Below are 25,741 nucleotides of genomic sequence, written 5' to 3'. Positions count from 1 at the left end.
GAACACACAAAAAACAATAACAGCAAAGAATACACAATCGAGTTAACCTTTCGTTTTATCCAACAATAAACTTTAAAGAGGGCATGTAATTGTTTGATTTTCAAAGAGTTATTATGAACATTGTGAATACATTAATCAGAAATTAAAATCATTATTGCAAATTGATTTTTTTTGGTAAATTTTCGATTTTAACCTTTATAAAAGCTCGATTATCATCTTTATCTACGTTTATAAAAATGTAAAATTAATTTACTAAAATATAAATAGTAAATAACTAAACGTAATTCGCAGAGTCAAGGTTTTCGTATTCCTCCAAAGATTGTCACTAGGTACCTACAAACGATCTAGTTTATAATTTGTTTTTTATAGAACAACTGTTACTAAAAAATTAAAACTTATTATGAGAGTATTTAATGTGATTTAAAAAACATTTGATCTATGTTAATATAGAAGACGAAGAAACAGACGTCTTGCGAGATGATATTATCCATCTTCTAAATATTGAGGATTGGTGCGTTACAACACTCTGGTTGGTTACGCTTCCCTCGGTTGTTGAACTCAACATTATAAACCCAGCAATAAACTATTATTGGCTTAGTAATTAAGCTAAGTGCCACGTGTGAATAAACACGCCTATTCGAATAAATTACTTTTCTTGCACTCATTAACGTATAAACTTTATAATATCTATATATTAGATATGCTTACATTAATTTGCTAATTATTTGACAACACGAATTTATCATTGTAGGTTAATTTAGTTTATAATTTTCGTAATTATTTTACAGTCTGTTTTTAATCGTCGACATAAGCGGTCTCTCGAATTTGCCAATTGAATGTTTTACAAAGTTAATAAGAAAATATGTACACCTTATCTTAGTCAAACAAAACAACTCTTGGTGAACATTTGGCAAACATTTGGACATAAAAAATACGCGATGGTTTAAACCAGATGTGGCAGTTATTAGATAGTTTAAGCCGAAAGCGCTCCAAAACTCAATTGTTTAAGCTCTTTGAGTCGACAAGTCCACACACGGCAATTCGAGCGTGAAGACTATATTAAATTTGAACAATACCGCTTAAAAAGGTTACTATTAAAATTTTAATGACTTAAAAACCCATTGTGGACAAATCTTATCTTTTTTAACTTAAACTTTGTTATAATTGTAGGTGTCATTGTTTTTCAAATTTGGATGTTATATTTTTTTAACGTAAACGAGTTAAAGATTTCACTATTTTTATATAGTTTTAAATTAAGGTGATCCTACAAAGCAGAAATGAATGAAATGGGACGGAACGATATGGAAAGATAAATATAAGTGTTCTGAAGAGATAGAAACTGACGAGTTTATTTCTACTCCACGACCGAAAAAGTTTGTTAATTATGTAAAAAAAATCTAATAATTTGAACACACATTAAACACACTTGTAGCTTGATAATAGTATTAAAATAGTGCAGTTTCATGTATACTTTTAATTTGTATCATCAAAGAAGAAATATGAAACGTATGTCAGATCCTACTCTATGTACTGTAATACAGTCACAGCGGGCGATGTGTCCATAATAGTGTTTATGGTATTCGTCCTTTCATGTGACGGCAAACGACGGCGCATTGCACCGACTAAAACGGGTTATGCCTCGCCGGATGCAAGACATGGCACGCTTTACTTATTTAATGTTTTTTTTTAATTATAATATAAAAATTATACTAAAAATAGTAAGGTAGATTTTGATATTACTTTAGTAAAGGAAACAGTATGAGTAGCGTCAAGTTTGCTTTCCACAAACCATTACATACATTAAAATTAAAACACGGTTTGTATGTACAACCTGAAGAGGTTAAAATATTGAACTAATTAGGTTGTAAGTAAATGGTTTTACTAATAAATTAATTAAATGTTGGACATAACACATTTGGTAAATACGTCATCCAGTGCCGCAGTCCAGTGCCAGTGTCTATCGAGCCGCAAAATTTAAGCTTACAACATACGTTATCAGCTAACGTAATATATTTTTAGAAATTATTTTGTAACATTAATATGGTCGATATTCAAGCAGTTTCCGGTAATGATAAGAGGATTGAAGATTCAGTAGAAAAAAGCTAAAGCGTACGCTTTAATAAAAACATAATGAAATTATGTACATGATAAGTTTTGTGATATAGGATGGTATTCGAACACACCGCCGTAGTATACAGTAAGTGATGGCTCTGTTATAGGATTTTGTTATTCACCTTTGCGCCGAAATAAGATTGTTTCCAGTCCAATACATTAACGAGGAGATAAACATGGGCAAGTCATCAAGATTTCTTTTACCTCAATTACCAATTGTTAAAAAAGACTGTGATACTCTCACGCTTGTAGCGTAGGTACACAATCCATTGCGTAGCTATCAGTTGTGAATCGAATTCTATTGTCATGTAAATATATTGCAGTAGCTAGTAGTTCACACGAACCCTTTTGCCATTAGCGACGGTCAGGGCGCGACCGGATACAAGGGAACGGCCTTACCTACCTATCAAACATTGTCGCGTTTAAATTTAAATTGAGCTCCAATGTAGCCAACAATGTCCATTAATAACTATATAAAAGGAGGTAAAAGAGCAAATGTATTTAAAATAAAGAAACGGTTGATCAAGTTTTAACTTAGTTTAGTATATCCTAGGACTAGGACAAGTTGTAGCAAAGATCTTCTCAAGATAGCTAACAGCCTGCTGTAAAATGTTCATATAAAATGAAATTACTGTCTAAACTAAGCTTAAAAACACTACATGTCTTGGTAAAATATCGGAACATCAGATTTTTACTGTCTCATAATTTAAAACTGTTCGAAGTAAAATCTTAACAATATTCTTCACTATTTCTTTTCATCAGAATTGTCTCAGTATTGATCACACACTGAATACGTAATTCAATTTGTTGTCAGTGTTAGTGAACTGAATATCCTTCAATTTTAAACTCAACAGTCTACCACCATCAGGTTATTTTAGTTTTTTTGTTGATTAATAAATATTTTTTCTCTGTAATTTATTTTCCTCGTCTTTAATAAACTATAGATGCTTAAAAATGTTTTTTCGCATTAATTCATATGTATTGAAAATTCAGCTGAAAATCGTATTCAAACCATTAATTTTAATAAAGAAGGGTAACTAAAGTGTGTTGTTAAATGTACCTTTGAAAGATTACACAGCTGTTTTGTAGACATTTACATACAAGCTGGATTTTTTTAAGTCGACACTTGAGATGCGCTCGTGAAAAGAGGCTACTATCTTTTACGTTGAAAACTTGAGTCGCTCCTCTTCACTACGTCGCTTTACCTCGAAAGCAACTATATATTTCATACGTTACAAAAAAAAAAAATACTTATATGGAAGTCGAGATAATTTATGTTAGTCCATGTATATAAGTGTTAACGAAATTCTTGCTTAAATCGATTGTTATCGCCTGTGATGAAAAGAAACCTGAAGTAAAAGTTGTTTTGAAGCAAATTGTCCGTGTGTGACTCAATAAGGTTTGCACGTGAATATCTTGCAATAAAGTTAATGACCTGACAATGTCAAAAGATAAAGGTATCACGCTCATGAGCCTGAGAGGAGTTATTAGAAACAAGCTACGGATGATGAGATTTTGGATTTGTACATTATCGAAATAAAATTTATTAGGACCAATGTGACAGATGTTACAGTCAAAGGTTGGCTTGAAAACGTAAAGGGACAAACAGATAATAACAATAAGTCTCATAATGTTTCATTTAAAACACAAATAGTTGTCTGAGACAACATTTTTATTATTACAGCGCGGGCCTCCCTCGCAATTCTCCCCTACAATTATACCCACAGACGAACTTACTTGGGGAGCTTAAATTACCATTGATTTTGGAAACAGTCCTGTTCCTAGAATGATTTTTGTTACGGATTTTGTAACAAAACATTTGTCGAAACGGAAACAATAGCTTTGTTGTGATAAAAATTATATTGCGTAGAACTGAAATTTCTTTAAAATATCACAGTCTATTTGGTGTTTCAGTCTATTTTATTCGTATAAAATAACGAAGCCGCATTCAAGAAGGTCTGATACTTTTCGGACATTTTATTTTATAGCAGTCTCTGGCCATCCATTTACAACGATGTTCGATTAAAATTTCAGTTGATGTTGTTTTTGTTGCTCGTTAAATTGTGTATTAATGTCGTTTACTAAGTTAACGGTTATTTTGGAATTGAATTTTTTATAAGAAACTTTCTTTCGCCTTAATCATATAATTGTTTTAATATCTTTGGCATAATGGCACAATGAAAGTGTTTTATCGATATATTTTGATAAAATTAATGATAAGAACATCGTATGTTTGGCTTATCGACCGGCGCTATAATATGATTTTTTTTATAATTTATATTAACTGTTGCAGTTTTTTTCAATTTCCGAATTTTTTTAAACCGAAGAAAAAAAGATTTTTTTTAAAAGAAATTTTCTCGTTATCAAAAATGTGTTTATCTTTTCTCTGCTTATATTTTTATCTAAGGTTCAATTGAATAAATAAACAATAGTAAATACAACAAGTATTATGTTATTTAAACATTTACCTAAGTGTGAAGTGCATAGAAAAATATGATAACAATAGAAAAAAAGTTTAAGGGGTTTATCATTCCAGTTAGAATGTTTTGACACTTTATTTAGCTTTTATTATCAAAAATATATTTTACTATAATAATGTATTTAATTTCATTAACAAATAACTTCAAGTTACTAACATGGTCAAGTTTACGCAAACATTTCAAGTGGTCGCATAAAACATCAATTAAATTTTTTATACCAACCTATGCACCGGCAAATCCCTTAATTATTTGTAATAAACCACTTTAATGTATAAAATGTCACAAAAGTACACAATTAACCGATTTTAAATGAACGCTAAATATACAAGACACGTCTACACCAGACGAGGATCCTGATGGCACTGAGAAATGAAAGAGTGCGACTGCGATGCGATCGGGAGGGGTGGAGGCACACATGCGGTAACCCGACTGTTTACTATATCTATCCCTTACGAGCTTTTCAATATTAATAAATAACATCTTCAAATTGTCATGGTTATAGTTGCATGCCCCACACTGATTATACGTTTAGCAGCTGTGGACGTTAGGACAAATAAAAACATGTGCTCGATCTAGACAGCAAAAAAAACACGATCGCTAAAGTGGACATGAAATTACTTCGTCTTTTATTATAAAAAAGTAGTTATTCGAAATATTCACAGCTGTCTGTATGTCCGTCTTTTGTCAATTTACAGTTAATATTCTTTAGCAAGTAATAGTATAATTAAATACGTGACGAAGTGATCTAATTACTGGTAAAAACCTCTTTAGTCTACGTTAAATCCGATATTTATACGCATGAAAGTTTCTGTTAACTTTGTATATATACAACTTTACATAAATTTTGTACAATATTAATCGATTTATATTCCGTGTTATTGAACTTTTGACGGACGGTTGTTCCCTGCGTAAGGATAGCTTTGAGTAAATTCTGATAAGAGTAGCAGGTCCATCCACCGATCGACCTCAGATATAATTCCAATATCATTGTTATTCATCTCTGTGATTTCGTCTATAAATCTCAATTAGTATTCATAGAGCGATGAATTTGTTCAGAGCATGCAACGTAGAAAACGACATCCGTCGTGTAATTGTGTTCAATCAGCGATACAAATTTGCGATCTGTTGCGCGGGGATGCGTCTGACGCGATTGGGCGCCGGATCTCGTATGATCATCTAATATTATACCTATAACTCGATAATAACAATCTTGTTAGTTTCTAGAATAAATCGATGGGACCTATGTATAAGGGCGAAAGTAACAAATTGATGATTTTTACTTTTTGAAGTTAAAAGCTACGTCTTAGTCTAGTTAACAACATGCACTTAACACAAATACACATTTACAGTTAAACGTGTTTTTTGCTGAAGTTAAAGCCTATGCGGCTTCTTTTCCTATACAGTTGACACTTTGAGAGCTCTCCTGAAAAGTTGTCAATTTGCACATTAGCCCTTAAGAGCCTATATTTTGACTGTAATGTGTTAAACACCGATATCATTTTTATGGAATACAAGGTATAGTTTAAATGTTGTAACCTAAGTTAAAATGACGCAAAATTTTCTGGCTCATTCTAGCCTTTATGAAGACAAACATGAGACAATGGCGGTGTGCTGAATAGATAAGTGGGCAAAACCAACGCATTTACATGTATGAACCTTCAAACGTTACATATTAATAAACTTCGAAGAGAACTTTGATAGAGAACATTGTGTAATAACTAGAAGTCACCCTTGAGTTGGTTGTGTTAAGAGAAAGTAAGAGAGAATAGAAAAGCAGAAAAAGTCGTACGTACCTAATATAGGTTATACACAAGCCAACGTAAATCGTTGCAACTATTAGTGTACGTTGAATCGTCGACGCGAGTTGTTCATTCGGTCAGTACAGACATAGCGTCTACATGCCAACTTAGATTTGCTCGAGAAACAGGTTGCTAGTGACTGTCTCTGACGATGACAAATCTCTATGACTATGCATTGCGTAAGTCGCCTAGCGACTAAAATCGTCGGATTTCGAAGTTTTATGTTGCCTTGTGTACGGAGGGCCTTAATCTATTAAGTTCGCAGACAGCAATATCCTGTTCATATCGTGAAAATGTGATTTCCGAAAATAGGTAACATCGTTATGTTCCTATCGCGCCTATCATTTACGGCTGGATTCACGGAAATTCGAAATAATTCGATTGGCGTACGGTGCTCAAATTACACTTTCAATATTCGACTCAATTGATAATACTTGTTGTTAATTAAAAATAAATCAAATAAGCTCGACTGAATCAATAACACACATCTGAAATATAATTTTACTCAAATCATTTTAAAATCGGTTCATTCATAGGGATAGCATCATCAAACTTAAAAAAAACACTTACTTGTAATATCTACGTCTATTCCATGTTTTGGAATCCTGCATTGATTGCTCTTTGGTATTTAAAAGGAGTGCAATAAACGATTATCATTAACTATTCTTGATTTTTTTACAAAGATTCTCTAAGCAATTGTTGTGGATGGCCTTTTAAAACGGGCTCACGTTTAACAACAACTTTAATGAGAGTAACCTTTACCATGAAGCTAAACCATAACAGGCGTTAAAACCGGTCAAGTTCAACTTCTTTCATACGAGCATAGAACGACATTCGAATATTACCACTTACGTGTATTCGATGTTTGAGATATTAGACTTCGTATAGTAATTGTGCAAAATAAAACTAACATTCGGATAATTTAAGAATAAGAACATGTCTTATGTAGTATTAAGGTCATTAGCTAAATATATATATCGACGCTGGAAAGCATAAACGCTGTAACCCTTGAAATCGCGAATATGTTTTTCACACGTTAATAATTTCAACCATTATCAAACGATAATGATTTTATTATAGGTTAGTACAAACTACACAACATTGCTAAATACCGCATGCTTGTAGGCGTATCAGCTCACGAGTTATGATTTTTTGGCTCTCCTGTAAAGTTCATACTTTCGGGGTTACAGCGTTTACGCTTTCCAGCGTCGATATAAATATATAAAATATATAAATAACTTGTCACATTGAAACACAAAATGATCAATAGTCTGCAAATGCAACGTACTTCCTAAAACCTTGTATTCCAATTGTATATAACCTTGTGTTATAGTCTCTAACATATTTGAGATAATGAAAACTTTAAAGAAATCAACATTATTAATATGACTACCGAATAAAAATGGATAAACTATATATTTCTTGTATTGTAAATATTTTGTTTGTGTAACGACAATATTTCCTTTCAGATGGCGATGCATTGTTTACTCTTTAGCCATTCAAAACTTCATTGGATCTCTTAACATACATTACTCTTCGAAGCGGGTGTCATGTTAATGAATGTAATTAAACGGAACTGAATTCGATACAAGACTGAAAAATAAATATGCATAACACTCAAACATCATTTGAACATTAAACAGATTTTTTTATTAACAGTATTATGGCTGTTACGGACTCTTGACAGTCAACACGTAATTTCTCATAATAGTGTTTTAGATTTGTTATAATACTGCAATCTATCTATTTTAAATCGATAAAAGTGGCGCGAAAAAAAGCTTAATTTAATAAAGCAAAAAACGATTGAGGTAAAATGAACCGCAGAAAGTGGATAGACATGCCTTTGACGGTTTATAACTCGGGTTCAATGAGATCGGATAATGAGTGGGAAATCGAATTGTCTGCGAAAAGGCAGCCGTCGATCTGTATTATCACTTTCCAATTACTCTCATCTCGAACCAGCTCACCACTCCCCGCGAGAATCAATGACTTGACACTAAAGTGTTGCAGTTAAATTTTTGCTTGTAAAAAACAACTTCAGTTTGTCGTAACCTAAGTTTCTCTTATATCAATAAATGAATGGATATTGAGATTAGTTTTTTGTTATTTAATTAAATTATGATTTTAATAAGCCAGAGGTAAAACTCATAGAGCCCTAATTAAGTTTATAGTCATAAATAATGATAAAATTAAATTTTAAATAGAAGTCTGTGTCGACAACTTTGTTATTATTATTACTATCAGCTATCCTATGATTTGTTGATAAAAAACTCAGGTAATTTTGAAAATGAACAAAAAATCATCAATTAATTATGCATAACGATTCAAATTTAAATAAGACTTATCACTAAACAACGTAGGGGATAATTGGACCATGAAAAACTAGTTTTTTTACAGAACGGCCTTTAGAGATCTCTTAAACCTTAAGTGTCGCGGAACTCCAATCAAGTATGGCGAGAATGTTCATTAACACCTCGATGTAATTAAAAACTCTATTTATAATGAATTGACTTAAGAGTCAAGATTCATTACTACTGTGAGTATAGGCCGTAGCACTTGAGGGAACTTCTTTGAATTTCTCACGAGCATGCCGGAGGAGGGGGCAGAGGCTACATGTCGACCTTGACACTGCACTCACCATATGGCTGTGGTTTTTGTGCTTGGTGGCGCGCGTATAAGGTTTGTTTTCTTTTAAATATAGAACAGTCAGGCGCCTGATCGTCACGCAACTTGGCATATAGAAAAAAAAATGTATCTGGTTAATTTATACGGGTTTTATTACTGACTGGACGGAGATTATTTATTTGTACATATTTTTTATGTTTTCTTATTGGAAAGTTTAAGATGAGTATAGAATATTGAAAGTTACACTTTACATCGTTAAATAACTGAGATCGCATGATGAATGATTTCTAATCTTACAAACGTTTGCCTCTATATACGGCGGGTTGTACTGTTTCGTATTTTCAGGAGACCATCCACATTAACATGTGTATAAGGAACCGTGTCCGTTATGACGTAATAGCTACAAAACTGAGCGCATTCAGTTTTATGTAACTCTGAGCATCTGTGTCATTGCTACGTATGGCATTTTGGTTCACAAGTATTAATTAAAACTTTATTATAGTTATTACACGAAGAACGGTTACGGTTGGGCCGCGGTTACGCGGTGTGTAATTGCATCGCGCAATGGATATCTTGTTTCGTGGTTCTTTTCTGATATTTAAATGTCATCATGATTAATTTAACCGCAACAGATATTGGTGTTATTATATTGATGAAATGATTCCGCTTCATTTAAATGAACATTTCAAAACTTTGCTATTATAATTGCTTGATTTAAGGATAACAAGTTAAGAGATATCTTCTCTTGATAAGGAGATAGAAAGGAAATTTAATATTTTGAACACAATGTTTCACAAATTATGCAAGTATCCATTTGCACAAATTATTTTCGTATTATATGTAGTTATGTAGATGATGTTAAATTTTCACAATTTAACAGTTAAAAACTTACTTTAAAATGATAGTTTGATGCTTAAATGGTAGTGTAATGTATACCGGAAATTAAGATAGCGCTTAAACGACGAGTGTTCTCGGATTATAAAATTAACATAATATATTCTTCTTGCTTAATTCATCTCACTCGTGCGGTGCTGAGTGTCCTCATTTGCAAACATTTTGCTCTAGTCTCCGTAGCGGAAGTCGTCGTGCTTTCCTAAGCATTTAACAAGATGTGTTGTCTTATGCACTTACTGTATTTTCTTTTTTATCCTTTCCTTTTTTCTTTTTATTCATAACTTAATTCACACAATTTTCACATAAATAAACATATTTTATAAATAAATTACATTTATGTCTCCTTTCTCTTACTACTTTAATATAAACTAGCTTTTACCCGCGACTCTGTACGCGCGGAATAAAAAATAGAAAACGGGGTAAAAATTATCCTATGTCCTTTTCCTGGTTCTAAGCTACCTGCCCACCAATTTTCAGTCAAATCGATTCAGCCGTTCTCGAGTTATAAATAGTGTAACTAACACGACTTTCTTTTATATATATAGATAGATGAACTAGCAACCGTCTGGGATTCGTATAGATATACAATCAATTCTACAAAAAGTCGTTGTTCGAATGACTTGTCTGCTAAGATCAACTATGTCACAATGTCATTGTTGTGACACTGTCATCACTGACGCGTCAGTATCGTGTCAGTGATGCGGGTGGAATAGGATCCTGTGCGGCGGGCGGAACCAAAACACGTCTCCACGGATATCAAGTTTGAATGAGGGCAAACGTTCACGTACTATGGAAAACTTCTTTATATAAAATAGAGATTTAACGTTATGGAAAATAGCGCAGGTAATAATTGTTTATACCAGGTTATGCATATTATAAATGAAAATAGCACTAGAGGGGGTGCAAACTCAATGAAAGAAGTTTAAATCTTTTTTGCAGATTAATTCACGCCAGTTGCATTGAATGACCGAAGTACATAACAAAGTATCGTATCGTTAGTGGCTGAAAACCGATTTAACAATAGACTTCACGTAATTCAGTTATTTAACCGAACCTTTGTATTTTAACAACCTAACTATTCTGCCCGACGACGCGACGTTAGCAATTTGCTTACGCAAAGAAGCCATGAAAATCACAATTTGCTTCATGCTCAATTTAATTGCAAGTTGAATTAACTACCATTACTTTAACTTTGATACCTAAATTATAAATATAATGATAGTGCCTATATAGCTTCAGTATGTCATGTAACGCCTGGAAATTTTTAGATGCAACGTAACAATTTTGTTTCACCTCATCTGTCAAGTGTTGCGACTGAAAAAGATTGAGAAATAAAAAATACTTGCTTAATACAAGGGAATGCTAAATATGTAATATGTATAAAGGAAGAGTGGATTATTATAATGTAGACAACAAGAAGTATCAAATAGGCGAATTAACATGCATGAATACTCTAGTATATATCTCTAGCTCTATACCCAAGTTGTTAGCAACTTCATATTCTGCAGCTTTATAACTTTATTAGGAACAAATAGATGCACGGGAAAGATTCCCAAGTATTTGAATGATCTAATTATACACTCCGGCAGCCCTTCGCATGCCTAACATTTCTGTCTCCTCGGCGACGAGCAAACATGAAAACGCCACCGAAATATGGAATTTTCATGCCAATTACTCGCTCTCTAACAGCCCTAAAATTAAAACCATCATTTCTCTTTCCACCTCTATTTAAATCCCGACGAATTAAAATTGAAGAATGAAATATATTGTTAGATTATATCATAGTAATCCAGCAATTTCAGCGGCTACTCCACTAAGCTTTTAGCGGAGTAAATCTCAGCTCTTTTGTATATAAAATGTGAATATAGCTCCCGGGGCAGAATGCATGGCTTTTCAGCCGATATTTCATCTCTGCATGTTTGAGTCGGGAGTTTTTAAGCCGTCGCCAACCAAATATCTTTCGAACGTCACATTTCCGCATTCTCCAAACATCGGCTATGAGCTTTCGAAAGTTTAAAGTAGGAATTTCATTTTGTAGTTTTCAGTATGAAGATTATTATTATAAAGCAAATTTGTACTACAAAATGAATAAAATAAATGCAAGTTATAAATTTTATAAATAAATCCTCGTGTTATTGGCGAATATTTCATTTAATACAGAGTATTATCAATTTAGTATTAACATTTTCCTCATGTATCACGTTGTGTATAATTAACAAAACGTTAAAATATATTCCATAGTCTGTTGTATTTATTTTAGACCTTACGTTAGGAATTTTATATTGTAAACAAAAAACATTATATAACAAATGATTATGTAAACAATTTGATTTGTGTATTGTATATCTATCTGCAGATGAAGAGCACAAACTGGATAATGAGTGTTGCCCGCGTGTGATATTTGAAGGCCTTGTGATGGCTGCATTACATAAAGGCAGACTGACGTAGAGCAGTAGACAGTGCAGTACTGCTACTCTTCGAGCACTCACGTCGAGTACTAATTTGATGGAAGTGTGCATTTCAACAATAGCAGTTTGCACTGTTTACTGCTCTGCCTCTCTGTTTTGTCCTCGTGTGAAACTCTGCGGACGTAAGCACGTTAGCTCTGATGGGATCGCACTCAACCGCTAAATCGACCACTTCCGCAATACCCATCGACGAATTATAGAGTTTGGCGTTAGACTTGATATGTCGGTCATATTTCAATACAAACATTACCAACTACAAATAATGTATCTCAATTTGTTAACTAGTTCATAAGATGAAGAAAATCATAGATACAGAACATTTTTAATTTAAAATTAATAATTTATAATTTTAGGTGTGAAATATAACAACATTACTAAATTAAAAAAAAAAAAACTATATTTCCAGTAAATTTTCGGTAGTGATGCAACGGATGTCTGTTTCCGTTTCCGCAAGTGCGGAAGTTCCGCACGCTTTTCAACATCCGTTTCTGCTTCTGTTTCCGCAACTTTTATAACGGAGATAAAACGGAACTTTACGACGGCTGAGAGATCCAAATGCGCGGCGCGAGACGCGCAGTCCGTGCGCGGCCTTTCGGCACTTGTCGCATTTGTTTGTTTACGTACTTTTTCGTGAATTTAAGCGCGTAATATTTTCTGCTGCTGTTTGAAACAATCAGCTTCTCTTGCTGGAGTTAACTGTCTAGTTGTTGTCCATATAAAATTTTACAACTGGCAAATTGTGACTATTTCATACTTACAAGTTATTAAATGTACTTTTGAATAAGTGATAATCATGTAATATATCAGCATCATTATTATCATCAGCTCACTATACACTGAGACTACCCCAAATTAAGGGTGACTAGGCCATAGTCAACCACACAGGCCCAGAGCGGGTTGACTTCACACATATCATTGAATTTTTTCTCAGATATGTGCAATCAGCATCACTATGTTTCCTTCACCGTAAGAACGTCGGATAAATGTACATATGTAAATCGAAAAACACATTGGTACATGGCGGGATTCGAACCCAGCCTCTGCAGATTGGAAGTCAAGTGCCACGAGCCACCGACGCCTAATAATTATATATTTTTCTAATGTAGATTTGGGGTATTTGATACTTAACACATTCACTGTTTACAAAATAAAAAAGGTAACAGCTGGGAGCCAAAACTTTTTATGGTGGATTTTTATTTAGTATCTGGGAATTTTTGAACATATAGATAAATTAATAATGTTATTATAATTATTTAAATAAAAAACACATTTTTTTGCATTTGATCGCTAGGGATCATCATTTTGAGCGCTAGGGATGGCAATGGTTTAGTTCACTAATATGTAGATATTTGTTCCACGATCGCATTTCTGTGTACTAATATGTTACAAGATTTTGACAAAGTCAAGTTTTTCATCAAATTCCAGAATATTGAGTAAAACATGTAAGGATACTAATCAAAACAATCTTTTATCTACATGGTTCAAGATCTTGTAACATTTCATACACACACACGTATACACATACATACACACGTATACACACACATATACACAAAATGTACCGATGTACCTCAGGAAGATAATACGTAGCTACCTTAGTAACAGGGTCCTTCACTACGACACGGATGATGGACCGGAAAAGTACAAAATTACGGCTGGTGTACCACAGGGCTCCGTGCTCGGACCGCTTTTGTGGAACATTATGTATGACGGACTGCTGAATCTCACACTACCTGCTGGAGCTGAACTCACTGCCTTCGCAGACGACGCGATGATCTCAATAGTCGCGAAGCACACAGAAGAGATACGCAGAATATTCGAAGAAACGTACCGCCGCATACAAACGTGGATGACATCGACCGGGCTGAAGCTAGCAGAGCACAAGACAGAGGCAATGCTGGTCACGAGTCGGAAGAACGTAGAAAGGATCACGCTAGCCGTGGGATCAAGTTGCATCACATCTAAAACACAAATTAGGTATCTTGGAGTGTACCTAGATTTCAGGCTAAACTTTAACCACCACGTGGAGCAAGCAGCCGTGAAGACATCGAAGGTTACCATGGCACTCGCCAGGCTCATGCCTAACGTGGGTGGCCCACGGCAAAAGAAGAGGAACCTGTTGATGTCGGTAAGTAATTCCGTTTTGTTGTATGGGGCTCCCATTTGGGCGGACGCTCTAAGTAACAAAATAAATAGGAAAAAGATGGAGTCAGTGTATCGGGTAAGTTTGATCAGAATCATCAGCGCGTTTCGCACTGTATCGTTAGATGCAGCCTGTGTAATCGCCGGCGCTATACCCGTGCATCTACTTGCAGAAGAGAGAAAACTGTTGTTTGACAGAAGAAGTGATCCGAGCGCAACGCGGAAAAAATCGCGATGTCTAGTCAGAAGACAGATCATCACCAAATGGCAGCAGGAGTGGGATCACTCAATAAAGGGCCGCTGGACTCACAAACTAATTGGACAAGTCGAAAAATGGATAAACCGCAGGCATGGGGAAACGAACTTCTACCTCACCCAAATGCTGACGGGCCATGGATGTTACCGTGCGTACCTACACCGTTTTGGGCATGAAATTCTCCCGGATTGTCCACACGGGTGCGGCGAACCAGAGGATGCAGAGCACGTGTTCTTTGTCTGCCCGGCATACTCCAAGGAGCGCGAAGAACTCGAGAACAGTATCGGACCTACTACGGTCGCAAATTTGGTGAATAACATGCTTGCAACAGAAGAAGCATGGAATAAAGTTAGCGAATACGCCGCCTCAGTACTAAAGAAGGTACGGCGGGCTGAGCAAATACGGCGAAAAGCCAACGCAATGGACTCAAGGAGCTAAAAAGCGCAGAGAGCTAGAAGGGAAAGCATGATTGCTGAGACCACCCCTCCGAAGTAATACCGGAAGGTAGTCCCGGAGGGGTACCAAAAAGTCCATAGAGAGGGTTGTTTTAGTCGGTAACGGGACTCATGTTAGGTTAGGTGAACACTAATGAGCCTGAGCCCGACACACCAGGCATGTAGCTCCCATGTCTGACGGTGCCCCAAGGCATTTTTTCCCTCTATAAAAAAAAAAAAAAAACATATACACAAAAAACGCATATACACACACACACACACACACACTAATAGCTCTGCCTACTCGGATCCGAGTGGTCAGCAGTAAATTTATTAATAAAGAAATATATTTGTAAAATGGTTTTAATATTTAAAAGCCTCCGTTTATCAACACGTATTTTAACTTATTGCAGCACAGTAAAAATACATACATTGAAGGCTAAAGGACACCGATATCCCATGCCTTAATAAATTAAAAACGAATATAAACTGTTTTTACCAAAAGAAGAAATATTTGTCAATATGTTTTTTTTTTCCATATTATTTACACTTCTGTTTCCGCATTCGCTTCCGTTTCCGTTTCTGCTAAAATTTATTTTTGACATCTGTTTCCGTTTCTGGTTCCGCTAAGACACTTCCGTTGCATCACTAATTTTCGGTTTATTTCAACGGTACACCTTAGTTTATAACCCTCTATAAACCTCTTACGAAGATTGATCGATTGTCATAAATGAATCTATGTGTACGTCGTTAGTTATAAAGCAAAGGTTCTTGCACGGGGTCGTTCAGAGCCAATTTCTTTAATGAAATCATTTGAAGTACCGTCGTCGTTTGCAAAGCGAGCGGCTGTAAAGTCTCAAGGCTTATTGTTACGTAATTCACTTTATGCCGCATACATATTTGGTTTTTAGTTAGGCTTTATTAACTTTTTAATAAAGTACACCAAGTTTTGAGACATGTGTCAACAATGACTCGAAACTATACCCGATATTAACATAGGATTTTAGTTTATTAAAATTTAGTGTCTTATTTTAAATACGAAATGTTAATCATACAAAAATCATCTTTCTATATAAAAAAGTCTTGTTAGTTACACTATTTATAACTCAAAAACGGTTGAATGGATTTGGCTGATATTGGTGGGGAGGTAGTGAAGAACCAGAAGACGGACATAGGATACTTTTATCCCGTTTCCAGTGAACACTTCCACTTTTCAGTTGTACGTTTTCCGATGCATAAGTTTGGTTTATGTATATATTCGACAACTCCGTAATGGTTTAACACATCTTATTGAAATTTAGATCAGATATGGAACATAAGCTTAAGTAACACATGATATACTTTTCACCCTTTCATAATTTCTGCGCAGACGAAGCGGCGGGAAAACGTTAGTTTATTATAAAATTAGCTGACGCCCGCGACTCCATCCGCGCGGAATTAATAATAAATAAATAAATAACCTATGTGTTCTTCTATGTTATGTTCTACATCTGTGACAAATTTCAGAAAGATCCGTTAAGCCGTTCTTGAAATACCTTCAAACAAACATCCATTCATACAAACATTCGCATTTATAATATCAGTAAGATTAACATATTTAAGTCAACTAAAGTGTTAAAAATGGTTATTTCAACATAACTTACATTTTACGATCTGTTACCACGAAAGTTATTGTATACGTATGATTATGACTGACATAAATACACTTTTTACTTTAAAATTTAAAAGTAAGTTAGCTAATTTTTTTTAAAAAAGGCAATGAAATGATTAAACGACAACATATTCTGAGTTAATTACGAGCGTTTCTAGAATGTTATTAACTCATCTGTCACAGTTTGCAAAGTGAGCGATGTCCGGAACGTTAATTAGTGGCACGTCCAATTATATTAACGCATACTGCGGTTACTCAGTTAACAATCTTCTTACATTAATCAACAATTTCGGTTTGATATAAGTTATTGAGTGTTAAACACTTTTAATGCTATTACAATTTTGTAATAACATAGTAGGGCAAGTTGACTTGGGCAAGTTTCGAATGATTGGTAAAGAGCCGCAAAGCGCCATTCATTTTCATTAGTCGATATAGTGACTCCCATAACGTGATAATTAAATTGTTTCACTTCAATGAAATGATTTTAGAAATGATATTAAAATAGTATTTAACATTTAATTTTGTAAATGAATTTCTATACTGTTAGTTCATTTTTCGTTAATCATAAACCTAGGTATAATTAGTTAAGGAAACATAAAACAGTGATAGTACTACTTACCGTGGGTTTCTAAGACGAAAATCGCCGTATAAAATATATTGTTATCTCTATTTTGTCAAGGATTATATTTTTTATACGAAGATTTTAGTCTCAGAAACCAATGGTTAAATGGAAAATCTGCTATGATCTCAAATACAACTGCTGTAATTGACTCTATCTAATGCATTTACATCCTTTACAGAATTTTAACTGTTAACTGATCTTATCATAAACACTTTATCCAATAAGGAAGCTTTAATGTTCACGCTGGTTTGTGCCAATGAAATTAACATGTGTGATAATACACAGTGTACGTGGTAGGCTTACACTGCACACAAACTATTTATGACGAATCTGTTGGCTTGACCGGAGAAATACCGCTAGTATTACTTAGTTGTACTATTTTACTACGATAGTTATTCGGTAGCGGTATTGTGGCAGAGGGAGTTAAGTACCTCCATTAAAGGTTTCATGCATACTTTTTATTTAACATGCCATTAGGTTTCTAGAATACCATATGTATGATATATATTGTAAGGAAATGCAAAAATATAGTAAATATTTATTTGGCACTTTGTATTGCGTCATCGCGATGAATTCCTAAATAAAAAAATGTACATATATATTTTATGTTTTTGTTCCGGAAACCTGCAATGCAGTGGCGTCACCGTCGCTGCTCCAAATCCCCTCTATTAAGAGAAAATCTTTGCTCTATTAACGTTTAAAAAGTGCTCTTACGAATTTTAAGATGCAATGCAGTAAATTGTTGGATATTTTTCAATTTATCTTCGTATCTTGAAGAAAGAAAGGTAAACGCTTACATCTTATATATTGTTGAAATAAATTTAATTAACCATATTTATAGTAAACTAGCTTTTACCCGCGACTCCGTCCGCGCGGAATAAAAAATAGAAAACGGGGTAAAAATTATCCTATGTCCGTTTCCTGGTTCTAAGCTACCTGCCCACCAATTTTCAGTCAAATCAGTTCGACCGATTTTGAGTTATAAATAGCGTAACTAACACAACTTTCTTTTATATATATAGATAGATGTAAAGATCTATTGAAATAAAAAAAATGTCTAAATAATAAAAGCTCAAAAAAAGGTCTAATCAAGTATATGTATCATCTTCTTTCGATGGTTCCCTTGTTTGGATAAGTGTAGTCTATGGGACTGAACACGTGTGCTTCCTCATATATAACGCACGTGGTCTCAACACATCCGTTAATGTAATAACATTTACTTCTGTATCGGCATAATACGAACCATTGTAATCTTGTTATTGGCGTCATATTTATCTACCTTATATGAAAATGTGTGAGATGGAAACAGATTCTGACTTTGTTCAAGTAAAAATATATCATTGCATCAAATTATTGATACTATATTAACCAGAGTCTTACAAACTGTAACATCAGTTCAAAGATGCACGTTCACAGGAAACAGTAACCGAAGTCATATAAAATTTAAACTACCGAGACATAAAAATAACAAAGGGAGGATAAGTAAAGATTAATTGCAGGCCAATACAGATCGTATCTCTAATTAAACTATGAGATCACTGGCGACAGCCGAATGGTTCCCAGGACTCAAAATAGCGTATCTAACGCGTGAATCATTTAAAGCAGTTCGATTCGTAGATGGTGCGTGTGCGTGGCACGGTTACAGCAAGAACCCTTCCTCCCAGTTCGTTGCACCTCGATTGTTTTGCACCCGCACGACGTCTGCATATTGATGCTATTGTATTTTTATTCTAGGTTTTATTTCTTTCTATTGGCAAATATAAGGAAAATTTGAGAGATAATTTTTAAAGCAAAAAGGTTAAGGATACTTAGCTTAAAAAATAATTTTAGAAATGACATTAAAATTGTTGAGGCATTTTGGAAAAATAAATTACACTTAGTGCTAACGAGAGTATGTCGACGTTTTAGAAAATTATAGAAATGATAGTAATCTTTAAATAACTATTTCCTAATGTTTATTTACACAAGTCGGTAGCCAAAGTAGCTTGTTAATTCTTACATAAGGCCGACCGTTAAGTACGTACGAGGCGCGCATAAAACGTTCGCAATAAGGCAAAACCGTCCACTACGTCCGGGAAAGCGAGGAAACGATTCCGCAGTGCCGTTCTATTCATCACATCATCGCCGCTAATAGACTACCTGTCTCGTATTTATATATGCATAGAAAGTCTAGTAGTCTAGTCTAGTCCGCATTACACAGTAAAACAATCAGATACCAAAACTAAATGACATTTACCCAAATTATTTTATTTAAATATAAATATTTTAGCTAAGATTAACTTTTTAAATAAGTATTCAAATTTAAAAAAAGGACAATGATTAAAAATATAAAGGATAATTCGCATAAAATATTGAGTATTTTATTATCGGTTGACTGGTTTGAGTATTTAATAAAAATGATATCAAGTTTACCTACACCAAACAAACTCAATTCCTTACAATTGATAGGGGCTTAGATATTAATTTATTAGATCAGTAAATCTCATAAGTTCGAAGCTCTATAAACGTTTGGATTACGAATAGAAATATATATTTTCTAAGAGATTTAGCAAAGGTCATGTAACAATAGTCCGAAAAGGATTGAGACCAATTTTCTTAACATTTGTAGACGCGACAGTATGGTGCCGGCGTTCACAGGTTGAGGGTTTGTTTGTTTTTTAGTAACTTAATACAATGTAGTTGGCAATTGTAATATGAATCCATAGATATAATAAATCTTTTATTATGGAATAATACATTGATATGTGAGACGTCAGTTGTCAACTAGAACATTCTCAGAATTATCTACGAGTATTATACAAATGTGCCTGAATCTTTTTAAAAAACTTTATTTATTACGCCATGAATCCCACAGAACTCGGCTCACCTCAGAGACATAGATGCAGCATATAAACAGCTGACGTATGAACGGATGACATCGCTTAGCTTAGATTTGGGTATGGCATTAGAATGTCCTCCGGCTGAATGATTGCCCTTGGAACCGGGACGCCTAAAAGGTAGCTTTGGAACATATTTTTCCAAGATATTGGTTTTATATGGTTTGTATTTCACGAACCTATTTGAATTAAAGGAATAATTAGCTGGTAGCGCTGAGATGGAATATTCTATAAGTTTGTAAAACTCGTAGGACCTAAATTATTATTAATATAATTAATATTTATTCTGAATAGCGCTTTTGTAAAATTAAATTTACAACGTTATATGAAACGGTAAACAGTAGCCATTTTACGAGGGAAGCAAACTGTGGCTGGAACAGTGTGCATATAAACCACGATGCTACGACCGAAATACACCAACACAAACAAACAGGTTCCATTCGCCTACTATCTGAATATTCAGCGGCGAATGCGCGGTAAATATTTCAATCAGGAGGTTCGAGTGTGCTGTCACTGGATTGCATTGATTTGGCCACAGTCCAGCGCTATCATAAACAGAAAGCAACATCAATCAACGATAAACCAATACAAGATTATATTGATTTAAACCATTTGTGTGTTTGTTCCAACGACTTGTTTGAGCGTATAAACTGACGTGACGTGGTGTAAAAGAAATATGTTGATTTTTGTATGAAATCAAACTACGAGTACATAAATGCTGCTCAACTTGAAAACCATCTGACCTCAAGTCGAGTCTAAATTGCATTCTGTGACAGACATGACGATCTTTTAGAATATGCGCTCAAGGTAATAATCTAGTAAATAAATTCTAAAACTAAAAGTATGTCAAAACTTTCAAATATAGTTTTAAATATTTAACATATTATACTACGGTTTTACTTAAATGCGCTCGGTGCAGTAATTCTAGAGTTGCGCAACTAAGACATATCAAATGGCATTTATTTCATTTGATATCCATTGTTTATTGTTAATTTGGTTATGTTTATACGAGTAAAAACGTATAACAAAATTTAATATGCTTTTCAACCTAACATAAGAATTCAGATACTCTGCGATGAACTTTCCCTGTCCCAGCGGAACTACAACCATTAACCTGAAAGGCATTTGACAATGAACCGTATCCATAACAATGTCGTCTAACAAAATGTATATAAAAGGTCAACACGAACCAACCGGAACATAATTTATATATACATAAAGGACCACTATGTTGACAGTAAGTTAAGCGAACATAATTTTATAAAAAAAAAATGTTTAACGATTAAATTATATTATGTAAAAGAAACTTTAACAGGGACAATAACATTAAGTAATTAAATGTGTAATAGTTCCGTAATTTATTACATCATAGCTAAAGCTACGAAATGGTACGAAAGCAAAAATATATCAAGGATATTTTCCTTGGTGATAGGTGAAAGATTCAAGCTGGTGTATGCGAGATGCCCCGGGCAGGGGCGGAGCACGAACTGTAGTCTGCGACCCGGTTGCGACACCCCTCAAAGGAAAATAGGCCAAGCGAACAGGAAATAATCCGGCGAGGAATTTGAATGGGAACCTCTGCAAAACTATGTATTATTTCCATAAATTGTTGATGTAAGAAAAGCAAGATGTGTTTATTATTATTTAGAAAAGTTAAATTAATTTTGAGACATTAATATAAACAATTGATCATAGAAATATAAAAGATTTAAAAAATATGCATAGGAACTATTCTATTAATGTGTTGATTAGCAAAAAACGGTAAGTGGTGTCTAGACGGTTGATGATGGCGTCATTCAACTAATTGTATTGACTTTTTTGGTAAACACCATTCATCTGTGCTGTCTGCCTACAGTATTAAATAAAAATACATATAACATATTGTAAACTGCTTGCATTTAATAAAAATAACATTAAAGACAATCCATGTATTTAACTCGTAACATTTAGATGTAGATTTATTTAAAATGCGTTTGATAATAATTGATCTAGGATAGTTCAGTTTCTTTCCTAAGATTCTTTAAATTGCTGGTCCAGTCTCACTTTTTCCTACAAACGGGACATAAACGAGAATGTACAATAAGGTTCTTGTGGGTGTTGATGATTAAGTCACATAATATCCGATGTCATGATTTACGATCCGGACAGAACTGTATGACTGGCAAGAATAAAAATATTTTTTTTTATCAGACGCCGGAAGTTCTGTAATACTAACCATATAGCAAACGCACCCGTGCTTCCACAAACTGAAATTACTTCGAAGGAAGTTATTAAACCAAAAGCATTATATTTTCACACAAGGTCGTCGGTCTAAAAACGATGTAACGGGTTCAGTGGCCGGCGGACGCTCTGCCGAGAGCCGTTTATTTACTAGCTTACATTACTGTGTAAAATAAACTGAGTACCCCGATGAGTGGAATATCAGATGCAGAGGATGGGCGCATTTACCTGGCCGTTTCACTTAACTCAAACGTAAACAGTACTTAAATTAAACCGCGACTCATATGGTAGCCGGTTAACGTTTGTTTTTTTTTTTCACAATAAAAATATTATGTTACGTCTGATTTACGGCCAGTATAAATTAAAATTAGTAGGCGAATGTTTATTTTTTTAAGAATTCTACCACCGTATCCCTTCCTGGATTTCCATTTTTGTAACAGAAATGTAAACAAATAAATGCAGCATTACTAATCCATTTATTTATATAAGACATATAGGTTTCTTTCCATATATATTTAAATTAAACTTTTACAATTTAACTGAAACGAAACAAAATTTTGATCTTTTCAGGGGAAGGGGGGCACAAATTATATGTACTTACTTGTTACGCAACTTTTACTTTTGATAACGCTTAGAAACCGTATCGAGATTCAAACATAGCGATTGAAAACTTAGCAATTAAATTGGAAAGTATATAACTAAGTTATAATAATTATATAATAAGTACGGTAAATAGAGAAACTATGTATAAGTGTCAGGTATATAAACATGGGATACAATCTAATCACTTACTTTTACCTCAACTTACATGAGTTTCACATAGAGATATATTAAGACCAAATGATCCACACCCAAGTAGACTAACATATTTTATTGTGCTTCGTGATTTAATTAATTAAACAATTCGAGCAATGGAGTCTTTATACATACTTAATTAAACTAATTTGCTCTTATGGTACAATTTGTAGGGGATGTTTTTATTACTTGTTACATAGGAAGTAGCATTTCTGCGTTTTTTTACCCCCTCTATACAAGTGAGTATTATGTTCAAATTATCTTATTTAATGTATATACGTAAACATGTAAACACTTTTTTTTTATTAATCATTGACTTGTCTTTTGGATGTTATACAACGTAAGCATTTAAATCACGGTTATTTCTGGTAAAGAAAGACAAGCGGTACATGACATAAATTGCAAAAGCAATTTGCCAGATTTTGCCTTTGGCGATATCGTGACTTTGCCTCATTTGTCATCAATGTCATGAAATATTAAGAAAGTCGAAGTTATGATTGACCCGGTGTGATTTACTGACTATGTAACTTTTCAACCTAAATTAAAATTAACAAACGAAAAAAATTTTTTTTTTAAATTACGAAAAGAATAAGATTAATTTTGACTAGGGTTTTATTATCTATCTGATCAAAGCCGGATCGAATAACTAGTTTTAATACTATTAAGATTTCTTCTAATTAGCAAGTAAACAGCATGGTGATGTAAACAAATCCCTCATTGTTATTATCCTGTTGGATTTAAATCACAATCTGCTTGTTACAAGGTTGCAACAACTATTGTATATTATTAATACATATATTGTATTGGAAGACCACAGAAAGTATGGATGGATTGTGTGAAAGAGGATATGCGTAAGAAGGGGGTAAATTAAAATATGACGGCTGATAGAGATGTATGGAGGAGTAGTACATACTGTGCCGACACTCCATAGGGATAAGTTCAGGTTGATGATGATGATGATATTGTATTTTAAATTATAATAATATTTGTATGATAGAACGTTAAAGATTCTTAACGTCGAAATCTATAAAAAAAACAGTAATGGTCATTAAGAAATTTAACTAAATTAATAAAGTCTGATTTGATCTCTACTACGAGGGTTTTTGAGACCAAAATCTCCGTATAAAATATTATATTGTCATCCTTGTCATTATCTTTGATAAATCAGAGATAACGATATGTTTTAAACGGAGATTTGGGTCTTAGAAACGCACTGTAAGTTTCTTATTATTTCTAAACCATCTTTGCAAGCATTAATTAACCGTGGAGGAAATACGTACAAAAATGATTATGGCATGCTTCATTGTTATTGACTTACTTTACAATTTGTAACGTAATTACATTGAGAACGTAACTGTAATATCCAATGGCCCGTGCAAATGATTCTTAACTAATTTGTCAGTGAAACACAAACCATGTTAAAAGCGTTACAATAAGAAGAATAAAATATTTGTTTATATTCTTGCATTGTACACGGGACAGAATAAAGCTGAGATTTTACTTTAAATTCGTTTGATAAATTTTTCTAATTTATTTTTCTCAGATCTCATGTAATGGAAATGGTTTTTTTTCTAACAAAGTATCGTATTGTTGCTAGAAATAAAAAAAGCTTAGATCTAGAATATCAAACCCACGAAACTTGTCTTCCGTCTGTGAATGACATTGGCTTATGTTCATTTAATAATACGCGGATTGTTAACATGTAGATTTATCAGAATTCTGTTTATTTTCCTCGTCTAACCTCGGACGGCTCGACACATTTAAACAAAACACTTATCCATAATTTTGACAAATCTTAAACACAAATAAAAACGTTGTTTTTCTGGTGAAATGTTTTGGTGCCAAAATAACTTATCCAAAAATTCCTTCAAGAATATTAGTTAAGCAGTAGCTCTATAACTAAATCTATTGCAGTGATATTAATTTCTAGTATAAACAAATGAATATCTAGGTTAACAATTCATAAAAGAATTTCTTCAATGCAATTTGATCACGTTCATTTATTTCATGTAATCGCTATTTACAAGATATGTATGTATGTATGATAGATGTACGTAAATCTCATTATATTATGTACAGATCCGGTTATGAAAACAAAACCCTACTTTCGAACCGGTTTAATAAGCCGGCATGTTGTACAAAATAAGATTTATGACGATTCTTATTTGTACACTTTGAATATGGTACAACAGCCTAAATAGGTGTTTAGTATAAATTAATTAGTGTACTCACACGATGACATCAGCTTGTGGAACGGATGTTTAAATCCAAAAAAAAAAGTTCAAAACACTTCAAAGTCACGGTGTCAGTATGAAGTACACTTGAAGGATGTTGCAGCAGTGAACACACGTCCGACCTCAGTGGCGG

At 33.8% G+C, this 25,741-nt stretch overlaps 1 protein-coding gene across 1 annotated transcript in view; it reads right to left on the bottom strand.

The window, feature by feature from the left end:
- LOC106720161 overlaps nucleotides 1-25,741 on the bottom strand; it is a 36,262-nt gene extending 10,521 nt beyond the window's left edge. The window contains exon 1 of the mRNA XM_014514743.2: nucleotides 25,607-25,741. The gene's annotated coding sequence lies outside the window, so the exon portion shown is untranslated. The remainder of the gene's footprint in view (nucleotides 1-25,606) is intronic.

Source organism: Papilio machaon, chromosome 4 (genome assembly GCF_912999745.1).
Source record: "Papilio machaon chromosome 4, ilPapMach1.1, whole genome shotgun sequence".
NCBI lineage: Eukaryota > Metazoa > Arthropoda > Insecta > Lepidoptera > Papilionidae > Papilio > Papilio machaon.
Note: the sequence above shows the minus strand (reverse complement) of the source record. Positions and strands in the feature narration are given on the sequence as shown.